Below are 27,941 nucleotides of genomic sequence, written 5' to 3' on the forward strand. Positions count from 1 at the left end.
GTGGGGTGGGTGGGTTGTGGTGTGACAGGTACCTAAGCAGTAACTTATCATGTAATAAGATCAGTTTTGTGTCTGAGCAAGTAGGCTAGAAGGGCCAGCCTGAGGAGCCAGGCCTAGAGAGACTAGCTTGGGAGCAAGTAAGGTAAGATTAGTGTTGTAGAGACTTGTAAGTGAAAACAAAAGTGGTGATCCAGCTGCCAGTCTCTTTTCTGGCTGCTCTGGAATCACGGAAGCACTGACTATGCTACCTCCCAGGCCTATGAATTATTTATGTAAGCCTCTCTGTCAACATTATGGCCTCCAGCTTTCCAACAAATTCAGTGAGGTCGCTGGGGGAGAAATCTCCACATGTCTTCTTGAAGTTGTCTAGAATTTTAAAGATTTCCCACCCAACTTGGAGCAAACCTTTATAGTGCTTAATCTAAGTGATGTGATAAGATCGTGACCTTTTCAGAAATGCCTTTGATGTCAATCCTAATTCTGCTAAATTTTACGTGACAGAGTAAGAATGAAACATAAGCTAGTCTGTCAAGCATTTCAGTAATCTGTTGTGGCAATAATCTGCTGGAACTCAGCTCTGTAATGATGGGGTCTGGTGAGTGATGTTCTTTGACTTGGAAGGAACTTATTAAGTATTTGACCATTGATTAATGAAGTAAAAATGCGCTAAGTAGACCTTGAAGTGATAAACTGAACAGAAACCTTAGCAGCCATTAGTCCTTCCTGCCCACTATCCATACTGTGATTTATTTTGAAACTGATGAGTACTCATTTTCTTACCCACATACCTACAATGACTCAGTGTTGACAATCAACAGATACAGAAATGAAAAATATTGCGGGCAACTCCCCTCTTGAATTTTAATCACCATTATAAAAGTCAAGAAAAAGTGCCTATAAAGGATTAGAATTGTGAAAGCCCATTTTTCCTCAAATGGCCTTTCTGATGTATAAATTTAAAAACTATACTATCATTTTTGATAATATAAACATAAAAGATCAAGGAAATTGAAATTGCATTTTTATTTTTTCAGGTACACTTTATGATTGGCTATAACAGCAAAGTAAGTATGTGATATTTTTAAGTTGATTATCCATTAAGTTTTAGAATGCTTTTAATCTCTTCTTCATCAATGTATCCCATTTTCCCAAAGAGGATAGATAGTACAGTTCACAAACTGAAAAAATGGGATTATTTTCATCATTATTGCTTTTCCTAATATTTTCATAAGTTACCAGTTTTCTTTCTGTTAAGATTTCCCTCTGTCCACAAAGATTATTGAGTGCTTAGAGAATTGACAATATACAGCATACTCAATTTTCCTGCCTTCTGCTTTATACCTCAATGTGATGCACAGGGTGTGATCTGAAATATTTGATACACTTATAGATTAGCAACTCATGAATTGAGGATTGTTTGCTCTGAGTAACTCTTTTTTTTTATTGTTCAGGTTAGATTTTAGAATGTTATTCCAGACTATATATATAGTCTTTGAAGCTCCTTTCCAGAGATAATCTCTCAATGTGATCTTAAGGCAAGGATCCTAAAACCTCCCCCTTTATCATAAAAAGACTTTACCTAACATTATGAGCATAACATTCATAATGGTCAAAACAAAATGAGGTATAAAACCAACGTGGCATGGAGATTTCACTAGAACTGGAAGACTTACCAGTGTTGCCTTGCAATTTCTTCCTTAGACTTCAAACATTTTTCGTTCATTATTGCCCCTCAGACTTTGAATACTGCAGCCCCAGACCTTTCTTCATGACAGTCCCTGTGTGGGCAACTCATTTACCAAGAATTACAATTTCTTAAAAACAAAGAAGCTACTAAATTGATAACACAAAGCAACTCTTTATGTCTTGGTGTCCAACAGGTACTCTTAGAAATTACTGACATATAATAGTAGATGGCAATTCCTGCATTGCTGCCACTGATAGATAAATCTATGCCGTATTATTCCGGCTTTTGTCTCTTAAAACACCATCAGATTGATTTTAGAGCAGCAAGGATATAAAATAAATACACAAGATGCCATTCTCATAAAGGAGAGAAAACCCAGCTTTCTTTGTGCCTGAGCACTCTAGTGTCGAAATGGAATGACATTTCTGAGCAACTTCTTGTTTCAGCACACAAAAAAATGTATACCTGTTTCATAGTTGACTTGAAAAAAAATGCAGAGCCAGTTTGTTGTAGAAGAAAACTCATAGGACCAAGGGAAAGAAAAATTAGTGTTTTAGTCCTACCTCTGTCGCTAACAAGCTGTACGACCTTTAACAAGTCATTTAAGTTCTCTGCAGCTTAGTTTTCACCTCTGTAAAATTTTATGGTCAAATTAGATGACCTTCAAGATCCTTTTTGGTTTTAATATCTTATAATATAATATGATGAATGCATATAATAACATGTTTATCATATTTGTAATTATGTACTTATTTGTATGACCTGAAAGCAATATATGACCTCAGAGCTGGCAACTTTCTGAAGATGAAAAGAGACAATGTGGCTGCTGAGGCAGGCATAATAACAATACTAATACTTATGTATTATGAATTCACTAAACAAATATATTTTGAACACCTACATGTTACATCAGTGGTAGGTGTAGAAGTGAAAAAGAAATATTCCCTTTCCCTTCACATATAATAGTGAAGGACATGGTTCTGTAGTAGAAAAGTCTTATTAACTAGATACTTAGGGAAAGGGATCTTAATTGAGGCTTTTAAAAAAGTAGTACAGCTATCTTTTATTTTGGTCTTTGTGGTTAAAACATTTTATAAAACTGTAGTCCATTTATCACCTTAATAAGTACAGTTTAGTGAACATAGAGTTTTACTTTAGTATTTGGAATATTTTTTCAAGCTCATGATTCTGAAATCTGTCCTTATTGTACAGGAAAAATAAGAGATTGTGATAATGTATATTGGACCAGACCATTTCTTGGGAGATGAGTTTGTTTTTCTTAAAGTAAATTTAAGATATCTGCTTGCTTAGTCACCATCTTTCTTTTTCTCATAAAAATTGAGTGTAGAACATGAAATAAAATGTTTCATTAATTGGGCTTCAGTTAATTAAGGTTTTACTGTACATAAAATCCTAATTAGGAACATGGGAATCTGGTTGGTTTTGAGGGAAGTAGAATGGTCAGCTTTCAGTGCTGATTTGGTTAGGAACATGGGCTGACTAGATGATGGTATCCAGAAGAGATCAACCAGAAAGGTAAAGGTAAAGCACCCTGAGTTAACTGTTTTTCACTCAGCTTTGTTGAGGTATTATTGACATATGAGATTGTGTAAGCTTGAGATGTATTATGCAAATGGATAAAAGAAGGTAAAATACTTGAGGTGAAGAAAAAAGAGCAGGAGATACATCTATCTTCTATTTGAAGAGCTCTCTTGTGGAAGAGTGAGTAGAATCTCACTTGGAAAGGATCTGAAAAGTTGTCTAGTCCAGTACGTCCCTTTATATATAACCATATAATATTTGAATCCCTTCTACAGCATTCCATGGAATGACTGAGATCATATGAAGAACTTCTGACACAGACCATTCCACCCATGACAGCCCTTGTTAGCACTTCATCATACTGATCTCAAACACAGAACACATCTGATTCCCTTTCATACCACAGCCTCTCAGATATTTGAAAAACAGTTAAGCATGTCCTGTTTTTGGATCAAATTTTTTCCCCCCAGAATCTTAACAAGTAGACTTGTTCTCCAGAAGGTGGAGCTAACACCAAGAACACTCCACTGCTTAAAAACTGCTGTTGGCTCTCTGTTGCTCACCAGATATTGTACCAAGTTCCTTGCATGGCATTTAAGGATTTGCCTACCTTTGGCCTTAATTCCCCTTATTTCTCCCATGCTGGTTTTATTCCAACCTCCCTTTACCTTTCTCTGTTTTATTGAGAAGTTATTTATTTTGTCTTCATGCATGCCCGCTCTTCTAGAATAGCCTTCTTTTCCTTCTGAGACCAGTGAACTTTCAAGTAATTGTTCAAGGTCCAGGTTAGATGTCCTCTCTTGTCAAATCTTGTACGCTTCTCTTCATTCCCATCTCCTTCCATCATAAAACTAATCTCTAATATGTTCTTATTCTTATAGCCAAACCTCTTTTAAATCACTTATAACATTTTATCACATTTAGGTTTTAGGTATTTGCTCAGCTATAATGTGAACTCTTGAGGTTAAATACCATGTCTTGTTCATATTTCCTTCCTCTAGATTTAACATATTTGAAAAAATTAATGTATAAATGATATATAAAGTAGTATTTCATTTCATTGTTCATAAGCTTCATTCAGCAATTTCATGGGATGTTACCTAATTTTACCTTTCCAAAATGTGATTCATCCAATCCAGAACTTCTTTTGTTAGACTTCCATCATATGCTTTTCTTCTCAGCCTTTGTCTTTCCAGGTTGAAGAAGCTTAGTACCTTTTGTTTGTTCCCCACTCCATTAATTAAATTTTTCTGGATCTTTTCCATATCTGTCATGGACCAGAACACTTAGCAGGAGTGATTGGGGTTGGGATGGGGAGAGAGGTACCATTGCAACTAATAGCACCATTCATCCTAGGTGAAAATCCAAAACATTGTTATACCACTGTCACCACTTCTTTTCATTCTTGCTTGCTTCTCCCAGGACAGTTTCTAATTCTCACTGAATCATATAGCAGTTGTGATTATTTCCAAGCCAGTGGCTTATTACTAGCTTGTCTTTCTTTGCTCAATAGTGCAAACCCGGAGAGTGCTTTACTTGAAGTTATGTGCATTGTTGTGTATGGTACTAAAATGGTAGTTCTTACTCTTCCTTTGAACATACATCTTCCAAAGTATTGCAGGTCAGTTCTGAATCAACTTTTCACTGGAATTTATAGAAAATCACAAGATATTTCAAAGCCAACTTTTATTCTCTCAAAAAAAAAGAGGAAGGATAAAGAGGAAAAGTAACAGTTGAATGGGAGCCTGAAATCAGTTTATTTAGGTAAAAGTTTGAAAACAAAAATAACCTCCTTCTGAAACAAACAAACAACAAAACAAAACAAAAACAATAAACAACCACCTAGAGAAGCCATTTCAAACTTTAGCTGCATTAAGAAAGCTGTGATCTGCCACATAGATCAGACGTGACAGAAGCTTGCCTGCCTCACCAATAGTCTTTGAATAATGATTCCTTTTGATCACTGAACTTGAGTTACTGAAAGCCCAGATAAGTGATACAATAGATCAGCTAGAACCCAAGAAGTGATGAGCATAGATGAATGCTTTTCCAAATAGAGGGGAGCAATAGGAAAACCTTTCATTAGATAAACTATATATTTTCCCCTCCTTGTCAACAAATAGCATTTCAAATTCTTTACCCTAGAGGCTCTGGCAAAATGTTCCTTACCTGGAAGACTCTAACATAATAAACTGAAGTTATTTGAACACCAATGTTATTTTGGGAATAAATGGTCTAAAAAATTTAGGAAGTTACTCATGTCACTGGATTTTTATGAGATTGGATTTTTCCCCAGACCCTTTGAGTAGGATTCTAAGGAAAATTAACCCTTTCTTTGAGGATATGGAGGCAAGAACAAGCTGTTAATATTTGGTGTGCATCTCTGCAAACCAATATACTGTTATGGTGAGAAATGAACATTGATTCTCTGAGTTGCCATTTCTATTTCTGAGAAAAATTACACTTGAAAGTCACTGAAAATGAAGCATTTATGCCCTTAAATCCTACATCTATAAATACTATATGTTTGGGCCTTTTACCTTTTCCTTATGAGAGATATTTCTGCCTTAAAATAAATGACATATTTAGGTTCAAATATGTAAGTTGAATCAATAACTAGAAGGAGCTGTTCTAATTTGAAGAAACCCTGGTTGGAGAAATTCATAGCAGGGGATCCTGAGCTCAGTCCTCTTCTGTGGTCTTTTAGGGCTTCTGACCTTCTCTCCGAAGCATTGAATTTTGGCTGTAAGTTCTTTTTTTGCTTGTCATGGCACTTGCTATGCTGAGAGGCAGCTCTTTAAAACAGGATAGCGTGAATTTCTACCAAATTGAACTAATGTTGTAAAAAATGGGCTTAAGTTTAAACCAACCAACCAAATGCCAAACAAGAGACTCTTTAAAGCAATTAGAACTGGAAATAAAACTATATTTGCCTGAATCACTGAACTTAAAGTTCTTAGCACTCTCTGAGCTTGCATATATAGCATAGCAATATTTCATTCGGTTTAATTCACTAAGTCACATGATGGCTTATTTTCATGCTTTGTTATTGCCTTTGAAAAAATCAAAATATTCTTTAAAAATTAACATAATAGTGATGTAATTATATTTTCAATCTGAAAATGGCCTTTGAGACTAATCTGACTGCCTCCTTTCTCAGATGACAAAATTGAGAACCAGAGAAAATGGACTAACGCAGGTCTTGTATAACTTTGGTATTCTCCCAGTCAGTGGTCTTTCCGATACAGCAAGATGTTCCCTATGCAGTCAAGTCTTTGGGGACTGTTAACTTGAAGAGAACAATAATGAAGGACGTTAAAAATTGCCACTAACTTTCTGCTTCTCTTCATTAGCTTAAGTAGCTAGGCTCAGAATCGGGCTTATTGGAGAGAGGGACTCTGGGTTAGAAGCCAGTAGTTGATGGAACTGGGGAAGGTAGTCCTAGACCATCAGAGTTTCAGAAAAACGCTGACCCAGATAGAAATTTATCCATGGGATACCCTTAATCCTGTAGCAATCCTGTGTTCCTTAGTTCCCAGCTTCTCATCAGTTTGCCCTCCTTTATAAAGCCTAGACTTAGGCTTGGAAAAATCCTTATATGTATGTAAGTCATCTATTCCTGTTGTTTGAATCCTTTCCACAACTTTCTTGACAAGTCGCCATTAAACACATATCTTCATGCTGTTCAGCTATCCTAGATGCTCTCTTCTGAACATGCTCTATTTGTTCCATGGCCTTTTAAGACGAAGAACCTATGGTTGAATATAACACTCCTGGTATAGTTTGGGCAGCCCACATTGGATCAAGAATATCATCTTTTTCTTCCCAGAGTCTGCATTTCCATTCACAGAGCCTATGCTCACATCAGCCATATCATCCTGCCAACTCGTGCTTACAGTCAACTGAACTCTCTTAGTCTCTATACACACAGTATTTTAAAGCCAGTTTCTCCCACGGTGTACTTATGTAGCATAGATTTTTTTAATGCAAAGCAGGATTTTATATATCTGTCTATGAATTTATAGCATGATGTATTTGGCTCATAGTTTCATCCTGGCATGAATTTGGGGCATTATGATTGTATCATTCAACATGTTAGCTATTATGACTAGTTCTGTGTGTCTAAAAACTACTTTCTCACCTATGGCATGGATTACAAAAATGTTAAATAGGATGAAGGAAAGGAGATCACTAGAGACAAATTAAGCAAATTAAACCTTAGTATGGTTGTTCATTCACTTATGTGTTAACTTAATTGGCTCCATCATTTGTTTCATATATTGTTTAAACTCATCCAGTAGTATATCATGAAAGACTTTGCAAAATGCTTTGCTGAGTATGAAACACATCTACCCATTTCCCTCTTCTGTCAGTTAGTCAGCATGCTCAAAAGGAAAGTGAAGTCAGTCTGTCAAGACATATTCAAGGGTTTGCCTATGCTGACTACTGGTACTGGATGCTTCCTAGACTCAGAGCTAAGTCAGTACTCTCAGAAATCTTTCATGAGGGCCAGAAACATGAGTGCTATTAACACTACTTCCTCAGGAATCCTGGGCTTTAATTTATTCTTATGAATGGTTCTGTATTCTTTCTATTCCACAAATAAATCTCTTTGACAGAAAAGACTGATGCAAAATAGAGGTTATCTACTTATGGATTCCAAGATTTGTTTGACAACTATCATCATTACACCGCTGACTCTTGCAGTGTTCATATTCATTCATTTTTATTCATGCCCTAGATATACCTTAAAAGGCCTCCATCCCTGCATCTTTGGCCTACACATCTTTCACAAGTTGTGTTAGGTTTAGTTAGTCAGACCCTATTCTTGATTAGATGGTATTATTTTCATCTTTTAGCATCACCTTTAAAAAAATCTGACTTTGTGAAAAAGTTCCCAATTGTAGCCATATCTTTATTTTAAGGAAATTTCCCCTTTGTCTTCTGTCAATATTACTAAAATAATGAGGATAAAGGTTATGAAGATGACAGTGACAACAAAAGTATTATAGGAGCTAACAGTTATTAAGCATTTACTATGTGCCAAGAGCTATTTTGTCTTAGTCTGTTCAGACTGCTATAACAAAGTAACATAGATTTGGGTAGGTTATAAAGAACAGAAATGTATTTCTCACAGCTCTGGAGGCTGGGAAGTCCAACGTCAAGTTGCCAGCAGATTCAGATTCTGGTGAGGGCCTGCCCTTGCTGTGTCCTCACATGGTGGAAGGGACAAGAGAGCTCTCTGGGGTCTCTTTGATAAGAGCACTAATCCTATTCATAAGGGTTCCACCCAAATGACCTAATCTCTTCCCAAAGGCCCTGTCTTCTAACATTGTCACATTGGGGTTAGGATTTCAACATCTGAGTTTTGTGAGGACACAAACATTCAGTCCATAACATATTCAAAGTGCTTTTCCCGTGTTAACTCTTAATTTTTACAACAACCCTTTGAGGTACATTTTATTATTGTCTCCATTTCACATAGGAGCATATGAAGGCCATGGTTAGTAAGTCTCAGAGCTGGAAGCCCTACATTCTGATTTCATAGCCTGGCATCTAAACCTTTACTCTACAGACCAGGCACTGAAAGGTTGAGTTGTCAGGGGAATCATGATGCAGTCTCAGAACATCTTACAGGCAAACTTGTGGGGTGTACAGAATTAGTTTTTGGCATGCCTCATCTCTTCTACACGTTTAATACCCTACTGCTTCTTGTTGCCGACCTCTTGGTTTTCTCTATTTGTAAGCTATCCTTAGCTTTTCAGCTAAACTATAAAGTTCTAGAGAGTATGGTTTATATTTCCCACATACTATAGCCAAGCACAATGTTAAATATGGGTTGTATGTGTAAATCCTTGTGGAATTACAGAAGTGGCAAACTCCTGAATTCATTGTTTAAAAAAAGATAGTGGGTTGCATTCTAGAGGAGAAATGTGTGCATATGCATGTTCAGGAGCTCACATGCATTCTCAAATGAGCTGTGAGTGGTGAGGGGAAACACGCTACCTGGCAGAGAGCAGTGCTCAGTGAAGGTCTGCTAAATGAATCAATGAATGAGCCAGAGAGGCAGAGAGCGTTTCCTTGGATTAAGATCAATATCAATTGCCCCCCTGCCTTATTTCTGCAAAATATATACTCTTTTGAACCATTAACTAATTAATGCACTGTGCTAGTCTTTTATTCAGATGTAAGTCATAGTAATTATGCCAGCAGTTTACTATTTCATTACAAGTTCAATTAGAAACACAAGTGTGTATCTGTATGGAATGTATGTGTATATATATAATCTCCAAAGAGAGATAAGGATATTATGTGTTTTTTGTTTGGGTAAACAGATCAACTCCTAATGTCTTTCAGCTAGGTGAATGCAGTTTATTATGTTAGTATCTGGGTAAATCTTGAGGTGCAAATTGACTCAGACCTATTCAAATTTAATATCAGACTTTAGACAAATCCTTTCATAACAAAAAATAAATGGAGAACATATGATGGCTTAGGTCTTTTATATATAATTATATGATTCCCAGAGGGGAGTTATAATTGAATTATAAGCTTCCTCATGAGTATTCTAGCCGGTGTTTAGAGAACCGTGAAGCAGAGCTGAGCAATTTTTTTTTCACCAGCTAGAATGTGAACAAGACACCCTATAATTCAATTATAACTAGCCTCCAGGAACCATAAAATCATATTATAAAGTAGTTTGGGGGAACTGGGAAACTGAATGTTTTTCAATACATTGTATATGTTTTAAATGATAATTTGATAATTTTACTTTACCTCTCACCTTTCCAAATCACACAGGTACAAGGACACATTTTGTGACCTTATTCTCATGTACTTTTTGGAATTTTTGGAATAAGTTATCATCCTGAGAAGTCCTTAGCTTACACTTCTTTGTAGGATTATCTGTACATACACACACACCACTTAAACTCTTTGGTCCTCTATTTTCCTAACTATAAAATGATAAGATTCGATTTAGATGATATTTAAAGTACTTTCCAACACTAACATTCACTGAGTCTATTATTAATCAGGGTTTTTCGGAGCAACAGACCAATGGGATTGATCAATTGATCTATCTATTTTATATACCTCTCTTGCTCTCTACACACACACACACACACACACACACCCTGTATATATCTTTATCTCTCTCTCTGAGGGAGAGAGATTTTAAGGAATTGGCTAACATGGTTGTAGGGGCTGGCAAATCCCCAGATCTGCAGGGTAGACTGGCAGGCTGGAGACCCAGGGAAGACTTAATGTTAAGTCTGAAGTCTGGAAGCAAAATTCCTTCTTTCTCAGGGCACCTCCTTATTTTCTCTTAGGCCTTCAGCTGATTGGATGGGACTTTTCATTATGGAAGATAATCTGCTTTACTCAAAGTCTACTGATTTAGATGTTGATCATATTCAAAAAGATACTTTCACAGCAACATCTAGACTGGTATTTGACCAGTAAGTGAATACCATTCCCTAGCCAAGTTCACACATAAAATTAGCCATCCTAAGTCTGTACAGCAAGAGAATTTTGTACTATTCAGGATCTGCTTCTCCAGATTGTGGATTATCTTTTAGGAATATGCATGTAAATTAGGAAGGTGAAACTTTAGCTCTGAAGCTTTGGTATAATTTAACATTGTCATGAGTATTATATATGAAAGTAGCTATTTTTATTTGTAACAAACTCATCCTAGGAAATATGCCTTCAGAAAAGGAAACTGACGTGTTTAAATCTATTTCCTATTGAAGACTTGCTCAAATTTTCCATTTTATAAATAGCTGATGGTACAATAACTCTCCACAGAAAACCCACCCTGTCTGCTCTTCCACCATCTTATCATCATATGGAGGTTTCCTCTGAGTAACTAATAGTTGTGGTGACTATATAAATTTTTAATATTTGAACTAGTTTTTATTAAAAAGTAATACACGTGTACATTAATGCTCATAGCAGCACCATTCATAATAGCCAAAAAGTGGAAACAACTCAGATGTCTATCAGCTAGTCAATGAATAAACAAAATGTGGTCTGTCCATACAATGGTGAATATTATTTGGCCATAAAAGATTATGAAGTTCTGATTCATACTGTGCTAATGATGAACATTGAAAACATGCTAAGTGAAATAAGACATTCACAAATGGCCACATGCTGTATGATCGCATTTATATGAAGCATCATAAATAGGTAAATCATACAGCAGAATGTAGATTTGTGGTTTTCAAGGGCTGAGGAGGAGAGTGGGAAATGGGGAATGACTGCCAATGGGTACAGGGTTTCTTTCTGAGGGGATGAAAATATTTTAAAATCAATTATGGTAATGGTTGTACAACTCTATGAATATACTAAAAACCATTGAATTGTACCTATTAAATAGATGAATCGTATGGTATGTGAAATATATCTCAATAAAGCTGTTGAAAAGTAATACACACATAGGAAAAGTTTCAAACAACATTGAAGAGTATATAGGAAAAGTGAAGTCTCCCTCTCACTCCCACCCCAGTCTGCACTTACTTCTCAACCCGTTTCCTACTAGTAAACCACTGTTAATGTCTTGTTTTGTCCTTTGATTCTTCAATCAATGGTAAAACACTGTTTTGTCCCTTGATTTTTTTCCCTCAGTGATGTTTTAAAACTTTCTGTATCAGCACATATACAGCTTTAACATTCTTTTGAAAAGCTGTCTAGTACTCCTTTATGTGGATACATCAGAATCTATTTAAACTTTTCCCTCCTGAGGAATTCTTAGATTTTACCAGTGCTTGCAAAAATGCGGCATAGACATTCTTTCATATCTATTCACAAGACAGTACAAAAATATATCTGTAGGATAAATTCTTAGACACAGAATTGTCTAGTCAAAGAGAATGTGCATTTTAGATTTTGATGGGAATTGATTGCCTCATTGCCCTATACAATAATTAGACCAATTTAGACTCCCATTGACAGGGTTGAAAGTGCTTATTTCTCCTAATTAACTCTGGATATATCAGACTTGTTAATCTTTTTCAATATAACTGGTAAGAAATTTTTTTTTCATTGCAGTTTTTAGTTGTGAACAAAGTTGAACATATCGTATATTTTGTCATATGTATTTCCTCATGTGAATTTTCTGTGTGCTTTGTTCACATGTCTATTGGGAGATTGGTTTTTTAATTATTGATTTATAAGAGCTGTCAAACATTAAGGAAATTACCCCATTGTCTGTCATAAATGTTGCCTAGATTTCCCACTTTTTCATTTGTCTTTATCTGCTGTTTATGGTACTTTTTGGATGGATACTTTTTTAACATGTTCACTTTGTTGCATTCAAATAGATTGGAAAGTACAATGGAAAGTATAGTCCAAACTAAAATCACAGCTTTATGTGACTTTTTTTTAAATGAAGCCATGAAGTCCCCTCTGGAGGAAACCCTCAAATTATCAGTTCTGTCAGTATTCCACTTCTCACACCCTTGTCCTTATAGATATTAAATATTCCTTAATTCTCATTCTGAAATTTGCTTTTAAAAAGGATATGTTTTGGTTGTTTATTTTTAATTGGGCACAGATTGATCAATAAAAACATGATAACATTGAACAGATTTCAGATCTTTTTTCCTTTGCCAGGGCATTCTCACTTCACTCCATATAACAGCTGCCACAGTGCTTACATTATTTGCTAATTTAACTCTATTACTCCTTTCTCATATACCACATAAGATTCTTTACAACACACAATTTTGTAATGGAGGCAAAAAGAAACATAAAGTGGTTTAAAGTAGAAAATGCAATTAAAAACACAGAAGACCTGACAATAGGGTATTAGCTGTTTGGATTACTTTCCTTTTCTCTTCCCTCCCTCCCTCCATCTCCCCTTCCTCTCCCTCATGTCTATTTTAGTTTTCTCATTGTTTCCTTTTTTTACTTCCTTCTTTCCTTTCTCCCTCCCCCTCTCTTATGAAAGCAGTACACACTCACAGTAAAATAAATAACCTGTGTATGTATGTAGACAGATAGAGAGATCATTACAAACAGGATATAAAGTATGTATATCCTACTCTACCCCCGCCCCAACTCTCCATTCACATGCCCCTTCAGAAGGTACAAGTTTTCTTTATATATTTTTCTTGAAATTTTCTATGGGAATACAAATGGGTATGTGGGTGTGTGAGTGCAGTATATTATCTTGCAAATATATTTGCATACAAATTAGTGTGAGTCCCTTCAGAATGATCATCTCAGGCTATAAACTAATTCAAGTGCTATCACTGCTAAAACTTTTCTTAGGGTTTCTTTCTGACTGTTGCTTTTAGACCTTGGGAGTTATCATGAAATATTCTCACTGGTGGAATTTGTTCTCTTTGAAGATGGATTTGATTTTGGGGAGCAAGCGAATGCTATTTGGAGTCAAGTCTGCTGAATATACGTGTTCAAAATATGTAGTATAACCTTTGACCAAAAACTCTATAGAGTAATAAAGCTGATTTTTAAGCAGCTTATAAACACTAAAGATAATTATTAATGAGGAACTCTAAAAATGTTTTGAGTCATTGCAACATTGTTTGTATGTTTATGGCATCACAAGGTGAAAGAATCAATGAAGGAGCCACACCTCATTTGGATGTATGAATTCTGCTGTGCTGGTTTTTGGATGTCAGAGTTCTACTTATAAAATTTGCCTTAGTTCCCCTCCGTAAGAGCCTAAGAAGCCTGATTCTGGGTCAGCAGTGTGGTACATCCGGCAACAGACTCTGCTTCTGACAGTAGCCCTGAGGGGTATAATGACAATCGCAGAGGTGAGGAAGAGCCCCCTGGATTGTTTTGGCAGTCTTTAATAACCCATTGTACAATAGGTCTTTCTTTTTTTAAAGCAGTCTATTTTTTAAAAAGTGCCTGATTATAGTCTGTTTTGGAACAGATGTGTTGTTTTAGTTTGGCTTAAATTCATTTCTTATCTCTTCAGAGAATCAAGATGTACATCTTTCAACACTCTTTATCATCATTCACATTGAGACACTTAAAAAAAAACTTTTCAAAAGCTGTCACTTAATGAAATCATTATTGTGTCCCAATGTGCAAGAGTTTCTTGCTTAAGGACAGCTTCTATTTTCATTGGCTTTGTTGGCCAGTATAGAAGCTTAAGAATTAAATTAATGAAGGGCACAATAATAATCTATGGTGATTCTTGCCTAGTTTAGGTAAGAATTGTGGCACAAGTAATGGCTTTTTTTTCAATCTGTAATATGTGCAAATGCTACATGCAACAGAACTAGGAAAAATAATGCACTGTGATTATAAAGAGGATTTGTGGTACTATGTGTGAGGCATGAAAGAAAGTAATTATAAAAGCTGTTCATAAGAAATGAGTCTTGGTTTCTAAATATGATAGGGTAGATAGGAGGAGGCCCATGACTGAGGGTCTTACTAAGAGCCCTGACTTTCAAAATGAGGAAGAGTCCTCTACATTAACTGCACGTTTCCTTCAACATTTTTTGTTTTTCAGATGAAATGTGAATGGGCAACCCTATGTTAATTAACTATTTTAAATATATAACTGTTTGGATCCACAATGAAGCTCTTACCTGGCCACCTCAGTTCTTGTTAAATAAGGACTTTCACGTTCCTATTCACTGGTCCGTTCCTTTTTGGAACGTGGCCGGTCACTGCAACTGAATGGGCAAAGTATGGGTAGAATTGTCTTCACATGGTTTTATTCAAATTATTTAACAAAATGTCATTCCTTCATTCAAAAAGCATATGTTGAATATCTACTATGTGCTCATCACTGTGGTAGATACTGGGAACATGGAAATGAAGATGATGGCATCTGCCCTTGAAGAACTCATAGTCTGAGGACAGAGGCTGGAATGAGGGAAGGATCTGATAATCAGAACAATGAATTATAAAAGGTGTTGGGAAAAAGTCTCTTTATGGCATTGGTTGACTATACTAAAGGCTTTCTCAATCTCTTCTTCCATTAAATAAATAAAAGGCAAACCTGAATTCAAATCCCAGCCCTGCCACTTACTAGCTGCCAGACCTGGTGCAAGTTCTCCAAATTGCTTGAGCCTCTGTTTTCTCTTTGTAAAATTGAGATAATAACAATTACTTCATAGGATTTGGGTGAGCTTTATAATTTATGCATGTAGTGTGACTAGACTTGTGAACAGTCAATAAAAGGCAGCTAGGATCATGATTATTAATATATAACTTGCTTATATGGATTGCAGTCGTGTGGCTGAATTTTTTTTTTCTTTTTGGAAACAAGATTTTTACAATTTAGAGAGTGACAAACATTAGAAAAGGAAATGACTGTATTTTCCCAAAGCTTTACACGTGCTTGTAGATCACACGAAACGTGCTTTTGCGGCTATGCATTTTTTATCTGTCCAGCATGGCATGCATATTATGCTTGCCTTAAACACAATAGTTTCATTTGCCACTTAACTCCTGTCTCACACACTTTTCCTTCATATTTCCCTTGCAAGGGTCATGCCAAGAAAAACTGCACAGAAAAATGTTACCCTTCCCTCCTCCTCATGTCTCCTTTCTGTTCTCTGATATCTTCCCTGTCAAGTTGAAGCCTCAAAATTGGACTCACTTTAGGACATGAAAAGCCAGCATTGAATAAAGAAACAAAATACTTCAACCTGACTTATGGCCAAAACTTATGTGTGCTGTTTTCCTCTCTCTTTCCTTTATGTTCCTGGTATCAAGCTTTCTCTACTTAATGTTGAAACATTCAGTCGTTGGGAAAAAGTCAGTCAAATTATTTGGCAGTTTATAGACAGTTTTTTTTTAAACTGACTGCACTTCTGGAGCTTTTTGACATTATGATATGTTGGTACAGAAGTAAATATATCTTTCAGATGAGAGATAATATTTGCGTTGGAGTAGGAGTGTCAACTTAATCACATTTTTTTTTTGTTAACTATTAAGCCTAAATTCATTTTTAGTTTATTGCTAGTTAAAAGCCCAATAAGTAAATTTCCTTCCTTAGTAAATTCAATAAAGGATAGCACACTGTGTATGTGTATATTAAGAAATAGGTGTGTATCATGTGCCAGGTCTTGTGGTACATACTGAGGAGGCAGGTGAGATGTTACCTCCTTACCTCATCCTAAATAAGTGCCACAGTGTTAACAGAGGTTTACTCTAGAAATTTGGTGCGGGCTGTGATGGAGCTATGAACAGATAAGATAGGGCAATTAACTATCATCCATTCATTTAAACAATATTTCTTGAGCCCCTGCTATATACTAGTAACTATGCAAAGCATTAGGCATTTAGCAATTAAATAGACAGACGCAGTCTCTGCTTTATGGAATTAATAATTGAGACAGATAGGAAATAGTCATAAAATTAAAATTGTGATAAGTATGTTGAAGGATAATTACCAGGTGCTATAAAAATATATCAGGGGCCTTAAACTCAGTCTGGTGGACAAGGAAGGCTTCCCTAAGTAAATGACATTTAAGTTGAAAGGGGAAGGAAAGGCAGGAATGACCAATGCAAAGAAAGTAGGACAACAGTTTGTGGCGATAGGACAGTAGTTCTCATCTGGGGGTGATTCCCCCCACCTCAGGGGACATTTGGATATTCCTGGAGACATATTTTGGTTGTCACAACTTAGGAGGAGATGCTACTTAGCATCTGGTGGACAAAGGCCAGGGATGCTACTAAACATGCAATGCACAAGGCCCCTTCCTCTCCCAACAAAGAATTTTCCAGCCCCAAATGTCAGTAGTGATGAGGTTAAGAAATTCTCCATTAGATTCTAGGAAAGGAGAGGAAGGTCAGTGTACTGGAAAAAAGCACAGAAATAGTACAAAAGAAACCTGAGTTCAGTTCAGCAAACTTTATTGAGTATTTATAATGTACTAGGTATGAGGGTAAAAGACATCATTCCTATCCTTAATGAGCTTCATCTAGTAGAAAAAACATAGGTAAACCCCAGAAATAATACAAGTAATATAAATAATCCTGTTGTGCAAAGGGATGCCTAACACATCTTGAAGAGGTCAGGAAAAGCTTCCCCACAGATAAGATACTTGACTAGATTTTAAATTGTGAATAGGAATTAATCTTTCTGAAACCTTTGGAATTCCTGATGACAGAGAATTAGAAAATGGACTACAGAAAGTTAGAAATGGACTAGGGAGCCAAAATTAAGGCTTAGGAGCACACAACAAGGGTGTACCATTACCTAAGCTAGCAAACAGGCTCATCCCAGTGAGTCTTGGAGCCAAAATACAAATGGAGACTCAAGCCTACAACCTGACCCCCTTCCTTGGCATTCCCAGCTCATTTGGGCAAGAAAGTGTAGGGTGCAACGTGGTCCGAATGGAGGAGAAATCAGGCTCAGTGTGGGTGTGGCTCCCTGGCTCTGCAACATTCTCATTCTGCAAGCAGGAGATAGTCTAGGTGAGAGCCAGTTCAGGGTCCTCTAAGGTGGAGTATGGGGCAAGGGTGTCAGCAGCTAGAAAACCCAGAAAATACAGCTAGAGGTTTAGAGTCAGATAGGTAGTTACAACTCAGGGCCCAGGAAACACTGATTACTGTAGATAACGGATGTACTCTGGATTTAGGATAGTTTCAAGATAGTAAACATGAGACATAAATAGCATCTTCATCCTGAAGCCCCAACCTCTGAAACAACTGGCACAACCAGAAGGTTCCTGTGGATCTTCTGCTAGTGAAGGAACCAGTACAAAAGTATTGCAGGTCAAAATAATTAAAAATTCGAGTTATCTAGTGTTCATTCTTCTGAAATGTTCTTTTTTGCAGTGCAGGATTGTAGCTAGAGATTGTATAGGAGGTTTAGTTGATTGTATCTTGACCCTTGGGTCTACACTGTAACTAAATTCTGATACTAGTTTAATTACCTCATTGTAGAGCTATGGAATTTCTAAAGCTAACGAGGTTTTTTAGAGCTCATATAGTCTAATGGGCTTCAAAATTTTATTTTCATTTTTTAAACAACAGAAACTTCTGTTTTTGAGGTAGTGTAGCTTAGTGGTTAAGAGCGTGAATGGTGGAGCCAGGCTGCCTGGGTTCAACTTTGCATTTTTTATTTACTAGCTATGAGAACGTGGGCAAAGTACTTAACTTCTCTGTACCTCAGTTATCTCATCTGAAAAATGGGGATCATGTGAAGATTAAATAAGCTAATGCATAAAAAAGCACTTAGGAGACTGCTTGACATAAAGAAAATGTCATTAAAATGCTTACCATTCCTCCCAAAAGTTATCTTTTATGAAACCCAAACCTATACAGCAGGCAAAAGATGAGCTATTCTGGTTGAATGGGAGAGGATGGCAGAAATGACAGGGCTGATCAGCCACGCCCCACCCTGCAACCACTACCTCTGTGGATCCATTCTTTTTCTTCCAGTAGAGGCAACCTGAAAAGTCTTTGAAAACCTGAAAATAATTTGAAAACTACCAATCTAAGCCAGTCACCTCTTTCTGCAAATGAGAAAATTGGTTTAGGGGTATTGACTCATTTAATCTTCACAAAAGTTCCCATTTTTAAAAACTGAGGTTCAGTAACTTGCTCAAGGTCATGCTGCTAGTGAAACTGCAGAAATGGAATTTGAACCCATGCAGAAAAGCTAGTCAAAAGATATGGATATTTTTACATGTTGACTTCCACTTCTAGGGCCTTCCCCAAAGAGGACTTTGACAGTCATAGATTACATATTTGATTTTGGAGTTATCTCTTAACTTTGTTTAAATTAAATTAGAGCATAGTAAATTAGAATATAGTAAATTTTCAATCAATATTAGCTATTTTTTCTTCCTTAAGATTTTCAGTCACTTTCTACTGTCTTCTTATAATCTTAGCTACTACCATGTCAACATACTACCTTAAAATTTATCTGATGAAATTTGTGCCACTTTTGGAAAATGTGTTTGAGGGAACAGCCATTTCTCTGTTACCGTTTTATGTTGGCAAATCCTGAAACATTTGTGTTCTGCTCGTAAAAGCACTTGGTGGGGCAAGCAGGGGAGTGGGAGTTGCCTTATCTGTGTTGTTTGAGATCTGTTAATATCTGTTCATTGGATTGCAGTTGTTTTTATTTTAACAATGTTAGTCTTCATGTGCAAAATGAACTAAATGTCCTTTTCACATTATTGTTATGGTGATGATGATGATATATTTAAAGGAGATGAGAAATCTGGTTGCTTCCTTTGATTAGGTTTTTTTAGATACTTGGTTGTGTGGCACTATGGGAGGAGCTGAGCTTGCTCCTGCAAGAGGGCAAGCAAGGTTTTGGTAACTCTAGTTGGGCTCCCTCCAGTATACAGTGTCTTCATTTAAAACCGAATGTGTTAAATTTCTCCACTGCATCCAATTACTTCAGTAATTGAAAAGGACAGCATTCTGCTTTAATTATGTGTTCTTGTTTCTGCATTGCTTTTAGTTTATGAAACGATAAAAAGTAAAGCAATGCAAAAACAACCATTTGAAGAGCCATTTGGTGCTGTTCCTGTTTGACCCTGTCCATTTGAGATTTGTAGATTTTCTGTGAATTTGGTCTGTCTCCCTAAGCATGGTTAGTTAACTTCACTGCTTATTTTCAACAGCACATTAAATGTCCCCTGAGACCCTGCTTTCTGGCTGACATTTGATACTGTTTCTGCTGTCACTTTGAAGATTCTGTACTTCTCCAGCTGTCAGGTTCTGGAATAATCTGTCTGTGTTGCTTACATCAGAATCATCTAGAAATTACAAGGAAATGTGAATGGGAATGTGATTACATCAGTATTTCTAATGAGCACTTTTTTACTTCCTATAGATAATAGAAATTATTAGAATTAATAATAATAATAATGATAATGATAATAGAAGGAGGATGAAAGCAGAGAGGGGGAAGAGGAAGATACCATCAAGAAAGTGAAATGCACCCCATAAAATGGGAGAAAACATTTGCAAACCATATATCTATTAATGGACTTATATCCAGAATATATAAGAAACTTGTTACAAGTCAAAATATAAAAATAAATAATCTAGTTTAAAAAATGGGTGGAATCAGCAAGATGGTGGTATAGAAGGTATCACACTCATATACACCCTCAGCAACAATAATTTGACAGCCATCCGTGGACAAAAGTACCTTTGCAAATGATGCTAACAAGGGCTTGATTTCCAGAATATACAAACAGCTCATACAACTCAATAACAAAAAAACAAACAACCCAATCCAAAAATGAGCAGAAGACCTAAACAAACATTTTTCCAATGAAGACATACAAATAAATGGTGGCCAATAGGCACATGAGAAAAAATTCTCAATATCGATAATTATCAGAGAAATGCAAATCAAAACTACAATGAGGTATTACCTCACACTGGTCAGAATGGCCATCATTAAAAAAGTTCACAAACAATAAATGCTGGAGAGGGTATGGAGAAAAGGGAACCCTCCTACACTGTTGGTAGGAATGTAGTTTGGTGCAGCGATTATGGAAAACAGTATGGAGATTCCTTAAAAAACTAAAAATAGCTTTACCCAATGATCCATCAATCCCACTCCTTGGCATCCATCCAGAGGAAACTCTAATTCAAAAAGATACATGCATGTCAATGTTCATAGCAGCACTATTTACAATAGCCAAGATATGGAAACAACATAAATGTCCATCAACAGATGATTGGATAAAGAAGTGGTGGTGTGTATTATATGTGTGTGTGTGTGTGTGTGTATAAATATAATGGAATACTACTCAGCCATAAAAAATAAAATAATGCCATTTGCAACAACATGGATGGCTCTGGAGATTGTCATACTAAGTAAAATAAGCCAGAAAGAGAAAGAAGAATACCGTATGATATCACTTATATGTGGAACCTATAAAAATGATACAAATGAGCTTATTTACAAAACAGAAACAGACTCATAGACATTAAAAAATAAACTTATGGTTACCAGGGGTGAAATAGGAGAGTGGGGAGATAAATTGGGAGTTCTGGATTTGCAGATACTAACTACTACATATGAAATAGATCAACAACAAGTTTCTACTATATAGCACAGGAAACTATATTCAATACCTTGTAATAGCCTATAATGAAAAAGAATATGAAAAGGAGTATATATATGTATAACTGAATCACTATGCTGTGCACCAGAAATTAACACAACATTGTAAACAGACTCCACTTCAATAAAAAATTTTTTTTTTTAATGTGGGACTACATCAAACTAAGAACCTCTGTATATAAAAGGTAACAACTGATAAAATTAAAAGACAAACTAGGGAGAGGGAGAAAATATTTGCAAGTATCTGATAAGAGGCTAATATCCAAATATAAAAGGATTGCCTACAACTCAATTGCAAAAAAAGAAAGAAAGAAGGAAATAACCTGATTTTAAAAATGGGAAAAGATCTGAATAAATGTTTTTGCAAATAAGACACACAGATTGTCAATATGTATATGAAAAGGTGCTCAATATCAGTAATCATCAGATAATGCAAATCAAAGCCACAATGAGCTATCACCTCACATGTGTTAGGATGGTTATTATCAAAATGACAAGAGATAACAATTATTAGGGTGTGGAGAAAAGTGTACCCTTGTGCACTGTTGGTAGGAATATAAACTGATACCTCCATTATAGGAAACATTGTGGAGGTTCCCTAAAAATTTAAAAATGAAACCATGACATGATCCAGGAATTCTACATGAATATGTATCCAAAGAAAACAAAAACACTAATTAGAAAATATTTATGCAGCCACATGTTCATTGTAGCATTATTTACAATAACCAAGATATGGAAACAATCCAGGTGTCCACTGATGGATGAATGGATAATGAAAATGTGATTTTTATACACACACACACACACACACACACACACACAAAATGAAATACCATTCAGCCATAAAAAAGAATGAAACCTTGCCATTTGTGAAATGGGTAGACCTTGAAGGCATTACACTAAGTGAAATAAGTCAGACAGTGAAAGACAAATGCTGTATGATCTCACTTATATGTGGAACCTAACAAACAAACAAACAAAAACAAAACAGAACACACACACACACACACACACACACACACACACAAACACACACACCCCCAAACTCCTAGGTACAAAGAATAGATTGGGGTGGTTGCCAAAGGCAGAGAGTGGGGGGGGGGTGAGTGAAATGGATGCAGCGGATCTAAAGGTACAGATACCCTGTTATAAAATAAATAAGTCATGAAGATGTAATGTACACCATGGTGACTATGGTTAATAATATTGTATTGCATATTTGAAAGTTGCTAAGTGAGTAAATCTTAAAAGTTCTCAACACAAGAAAAAAACTATGTGTAGTGACAGATGTTAACTATACATATTGTGATGATCATGTCACAATGTATACAGATATCAAATCTTTCCTTTATATACTTGAAACTAATATAATGCTATATGTCACTTATACCTCAATTTAAAATATAAATAAATACAATATTAGTAGATATTTTTCTTTTTCATATTTAAAAAGATGATTTCATTTACTTTTATTTTCTATCAGTTGTGAACATTTAAAATGTTATCACTTTATCCTATATATATATCTTGGACCTTGAGACCTATACTGATGTGGGATGCTGAGTAGGAAGGTACACAGGAGTTTTTATTCCCTCCTTGATGAAAACAACAACAACAAACATGTGCATTTTACTTGAGTGTTCAAAGCAGCCTTATTCATGATAGCCAAGAAAAAAAAAAGATATTCACAAAATGTTCATCACATGATGAATGGATAAACAAAATGTGAAATGTTTTTTTCACACTGTTACCAGGGAATATATTCAGCCATAAAAAGAAATAAAGTTCTGATACATGCTGCAATATGGACAAGCCTCAAAAACATGATGTTAAGTGAAAAAGCTGCATGCACAAGGCCATGTATTGTATGAGTCCATTTATATGAAATGTCCAGAATAGCCAAATCCATAGGGATAGAAAGTAGATTTTTGTTTACCACTATGGGGAGAGGACAATGGGGAGTCACTGCTAGTGAGTATGGGATTTCTGTCTGGGGTGATAGGAATATTCTGGATTTAGATAGTGGTGATGGTTGCACAGTTATGTAGTTATACTAAAAATCACTTGTACACTTTAAAAGACTGTATTTTATAATGTGTGAATTAGATATCAATGAGGAGAAGACTAATTAGCAAACATTGAGCACTTACTGGAATACAGACATTAGGTTAATAAGCATTTTGCCATACATGATCATATTTATTGTTCAAAACAACTGTGTGTGCATAGGTACTATATGTCTTCCTCCATTTTACAGATGTGAAAATTGAAGCTTCATAATGTTACTCAAGTTACTTCATAATTTACCCAATGTCCTATAGGCTTAAAAGTCCAAGGACTGGAATTTAGAATCCAGATAGTCATCCTGCACTCTTGACTACCATATATTCTTCCTGTCTATATTTCTTATAATAACTTTAATATATAATTAACATACTCTGTAGTTTGCTCATTTAACTGAATCACCCATCAGTGTTTGAGTATATTCACAGAGAGATGCAACTGTCACGCTAGTCAATTTTAGGACATTTTCATCATCTTATAACACATTACCCCCCATCCTCCAGCCCTAAGCAACCACTAATCTGTCACTGTGCCTGTAGATTCATAGTACCACCTATAGCCATTTGTATCACTGTATTATCTGTTAAAATTGTTAGTCCATGTACATACAACCAAGGAACTATGAGATGGTAAAATTCCTTTTAAAAATGATTTGGAAAACTCCACTGCTAGAAAAAAGGATACCTGAATATGATTTAAATGGACTTCTGAAGGCAAAGGAGGGACATTACAGGGATCAATTTGCCCTGTTTCTGGAAATACATTATTTTACTGAGGAGCTGGGTCTACTGAAAAAAAAAAAAAAAAAAAAAAAAGAAATCTGGATTTGCAAAGAGTGTATTTTGCTTCTAAGAAAGAATACAGAAATTATCAGGAACTTTCTTTGCCTTTGAAGTTGGCACAATGCCCTCTAGCTAAATGGTTTTGCTAAGTGGCTTTGCAAGAAAACTTTTCCTATTCTCCTTGTCCCGAAGCTACTGCATTTCCTCCTGACCCTCTTGACTTCAGTTTGAGTATATGTCTTCCAGTTAACAAGTAATTTGGGGGAGTGTCAAAGGTAACTAGTGTCCCGTGGGTCACAATTAACCTAAAAATTAAAAGGTGGAGTTTAAAATCCTCATTAAGTATAACAAAAACATAAAAAGGGGTTTCTGAATTGGAGTTGGATTTAGAAAGTCACCTTTGAATTAATGAAACTGACCGTACTTGACTATGTACCAGGCTAGGTATTTGAGAGGATACATATTTGAGAGAGGATTTGTACTATAGTTTAGTAGAGATTAATGGTTCAGGCAAAATTAGTAGGAAAAAAATTCTTTCTGGGAGCCTTTTTCTATGATCCCACTCACTCATAGTGCACATACTAATGCCCTTCAGTTTTAATTACTACTAATTTCTGAAAATGCTTATGAATGTTATATTATTGGAATTAAGAACTGGTGTTTTCTCATTTAACCTAGCCAGGTATTTGGCAACATCATATATCCCTGAGAAATTGTCCTGATGATTTATTTTTAAAGGTAGCATAATAAAAACAGCTGGGGTATCTAAAAATGATTTATAGTGAACTCTTACAGCTTAATAGTAAATTCTAACTAATATGTATTGCTCATAATGGATGCCTATAGCGTGTCAACTCTGAACTAAAAGTGGAAAACAATGTTGTTATTCTTATTATGTAAACCTTAAGCACCCATTTTGTGCTTGATATAGTCAAAGCATGGTGGATGCCTAAAATACTTAATAATTCAGATATGCCAATGTTTATTTTTTTAAATAATTCTAAAAACTGGTTCCAAAAGTAACAAGGTTCTTACTCTAAAATAGGATTTAGTATCCCATTTTATGGAAGTGAGTTTGTGATTTCTAGGAGCAGAAATATATAAATATCATGATTACTCAACAGCAAAAATTGGGAGAAGGATTGAAAAATATCACTGCTTTTTTTTTGAATATTCAAAACTGAATTGTTGCCACAGATGTGCATACCCTCTCTTTAAGTATTCATATTAAATGGTGCTTGAGTAATAATAAGCCTCATTTACTTGTTTGAATGTATTCCTCAGACCCCATCCCCCAGTAGACACACACACACACACACACACACACACACACACACACACACACACACACACACGAGCAAATATGCTGCAGGTTCCATTATCTTGATCTTCTCAGTTGTCCAGCTTTTAAGGAAGTTCATCTGGGGGTATGGAAGGATTTAGAGGTGAAATGAAGATGATCCCACTGACCTACAGTCAGCAGGACATGTCCCTTGAGTTTAGAAATGCAGATGGCCTTGCTAGTTCTTTTGTACTTTGTGGCGCATAATTCTGCAGAAGCTGGTTGGGGTTAGGCTTTCTTCTGTATCTGTGGAAGAGAGAAAAGATAACTGGCCCATATGAAGATCAAACGGCCACCTCAGCCTCATTAGTGCTGGCCTTTACCCAACGGATATGGGATTATATAGAAGAGAACAAGTAGCAAAGGGCAACCAGCAAGTTTGTGGGTATATGACAGTGATATGGTGTAAGTATCTAGGACATTTTCTTCGTTAGGAATGCCTCTGAAGGCTCAAACACTTGATTTCTTTGGAGAACCACTTAAGATATTGCATGTGTAAGGTTTCAAACGGATTCAGACTGGATTCAAACAGACTGTAGGTTCTTTTGACTGAGGTCAAAGAGAGATTTTTAGTTGGTGTGACTGCATGAGCAGGCTTGACTCTTTTAAATACACGCGTACAGATAAAAATAGCACTTTCTAAAAGGGGTAGTGTTTTTGTACTTATCTCCTTCATCCTTCAATACATCTGTGAAAAATGACCAGATTTTCATTTGTGAAAATGACAGTGTTTATAAATGAAAAATGGTATGTATATTAATGCATACAGAGAGGGGTTTTTAATTGAAATTAAATTGAAATTAATTGGTGAAATTGTTTTTGGCTTAAGCTGAATGAGTCATTGATGTGCTTTGAACTCTCGCAGAAAATGAAGAATTTGATGGTTAGAGAACAATCTGGAGCTGAAATCTTGACTGGTGGAACTATTTTCTACTTGCACTGAAGTCACAATGATGGTCAGAATTTCTGTTGACAAGAGTTATACCTAACTGGCATGATGATTAAGGAATGTGGATTTTCGGAATCTTGAACGTGTATTTGATAATTTCCTTGGCATTTAATGCTGAGCTATAGCCACAGGTAGTAAAACATTCAAGAGTAAAGCAAAAAGGAAAAACAAGCAAACATACATGGTTCCACCTTTCCCCTTGGATGTATGCATAGGAATGGAATAATAGGTCAATCTAGACTCTAATTTCAACCAGCAACAAAAGTAGAGACCACTGTAACTTTGAGATTACATAGAATATCATTAGTTTTAGGTATAAGAAAGAAACAAAGAATTATTAAGAACTGAATCACTAATGGAATATTAACACAAGTGTTAGGATAATTTAAAAAAAAGTAATTGTCATATCTTGTGACAAAATTGAAATTTACTCATCAGGTTATAAGATTTGGTAGTATGTTAGCTTTCCAGTCCTCCAAGCAGTTCAGTTGCCGTTTGATACAGAAGAATATCCTTGTATAAGGGCTTGGATTTAATAGAAATATGTGAAGGCTGATAATACACCACAGTCTGGAATTTATATAGTCTCTGTTGTAGTTAGTGATGAATCCTTAGGCTAAAGAGATATATTTCTATTTTTGGGTTTATTAAAGAAGATTGCATATGATTGGATGATTTTATAATTTTTAAATCTCTGTAATTTGATAGGTACCTACTCATCTCTAAAGATGAAGTTCAAATTAACCTGTTCCTAAACTTTACACTCAGGTGCGATTTTCTTGCCTTGTAATACCCTAATTTGTATAGTGTGCTGACCAACCTATTGTTAAACTGTAGGCCTGAATCTGACTTTTGACACCTATCATTTCTCCAGATATTTTTAAAATGTCAGTGTCTAGTCTGGGTCTTAAAGTAGAAAATAGTTCCACCAGTCAAGATAGTGAATTATCGTCATGAGTCAGCTCCAGATTGTTCTCTACCATCAAATTCTTCATTTTCTGCAAGAGTTTAAAGCACATCAGTGATTCAAGAAAGTACAATGATATCCTCTTCTAATTGGTCAGTCATATTTCTTTTAACAGACCCATTTGGTGTATATCCTAAAAGAAAAGGGATTTCATATCAATGCCATCTACTTAGGTATCTACATAGTTTTCTTTTCTCCTCAAACAACTCTGACCCACCTCACAACGGTGCCTGAAATTCCTTCGTTAGAGTTAAGGCATTATTGGTCTAGGAGTCCCATGGTAAAATGCAGTTACCTGTATTGACATATTGTGTATGAGTAGTTTGTCCAAGTCATTTTCAGGTTTCTCATTTGAAGGCAGAGTTCTGAGGGAAAGGTTAAGTTTTGGCTTGGCTTTGGAATGAGAGGAGCAAGTCTGACGATCATATTATTGTCTGCTGCTAAGTCAGAAGATTGTGTAAAATTACTAGCGTTACCTACTAAGATAAATAAGTGGAGGGATACAGAAACAGGGAAAGAGGACTTGAACAGAAAAAGCAGGTCTGTAAAGACCAACGTTATCGAC

The 27,941-nt window shown here is 35.8% G+C and overlaps 1 protein-coding gene across 4 annotated transcripts in view; it reads left to right on the top strand.

The window, feature by feature from the left end:
* The window catches only part of TENM1 (teneurin transmembrane protein 1), a 701,438-nt gene that overhangs the window by 109,916 nt on the left and 563,581 nt on the right, over positions 1-27,941 (top strand). For 3 of the 4 annotated variants that reach the window (XM_031445499.2, XM_064482772.1, XM_064482770.1), the window contains exon 3: positions 1,035-1,064. The exons of the other annotated variant lie outside the window; for it this stretch is intronic. The gene's annotated coding sequence lies outside the window, so the exon portion shown is untranslated. The remainder of the gene's footprint in view (positions 1-1,034; positions 1,065-27,941) is intronic. 4 annotated transcript variants of the gene reach the window in all.

Source organism: Camelus dromedarius, chromosome X, assembly GCF_036321535.1.
Source record: "Camelus dromedarius isolate mCamDro1 chromosome X, mCamDro1.pat, whole genome shotgun sequence".
NCBI classification, from domain to species: domain Eukaryota; kingdom Metazoa; phylum Chordata; class Mammalia; order Artiodactyla; family Camelidae; genus Camelus; species Camelus dromedarius.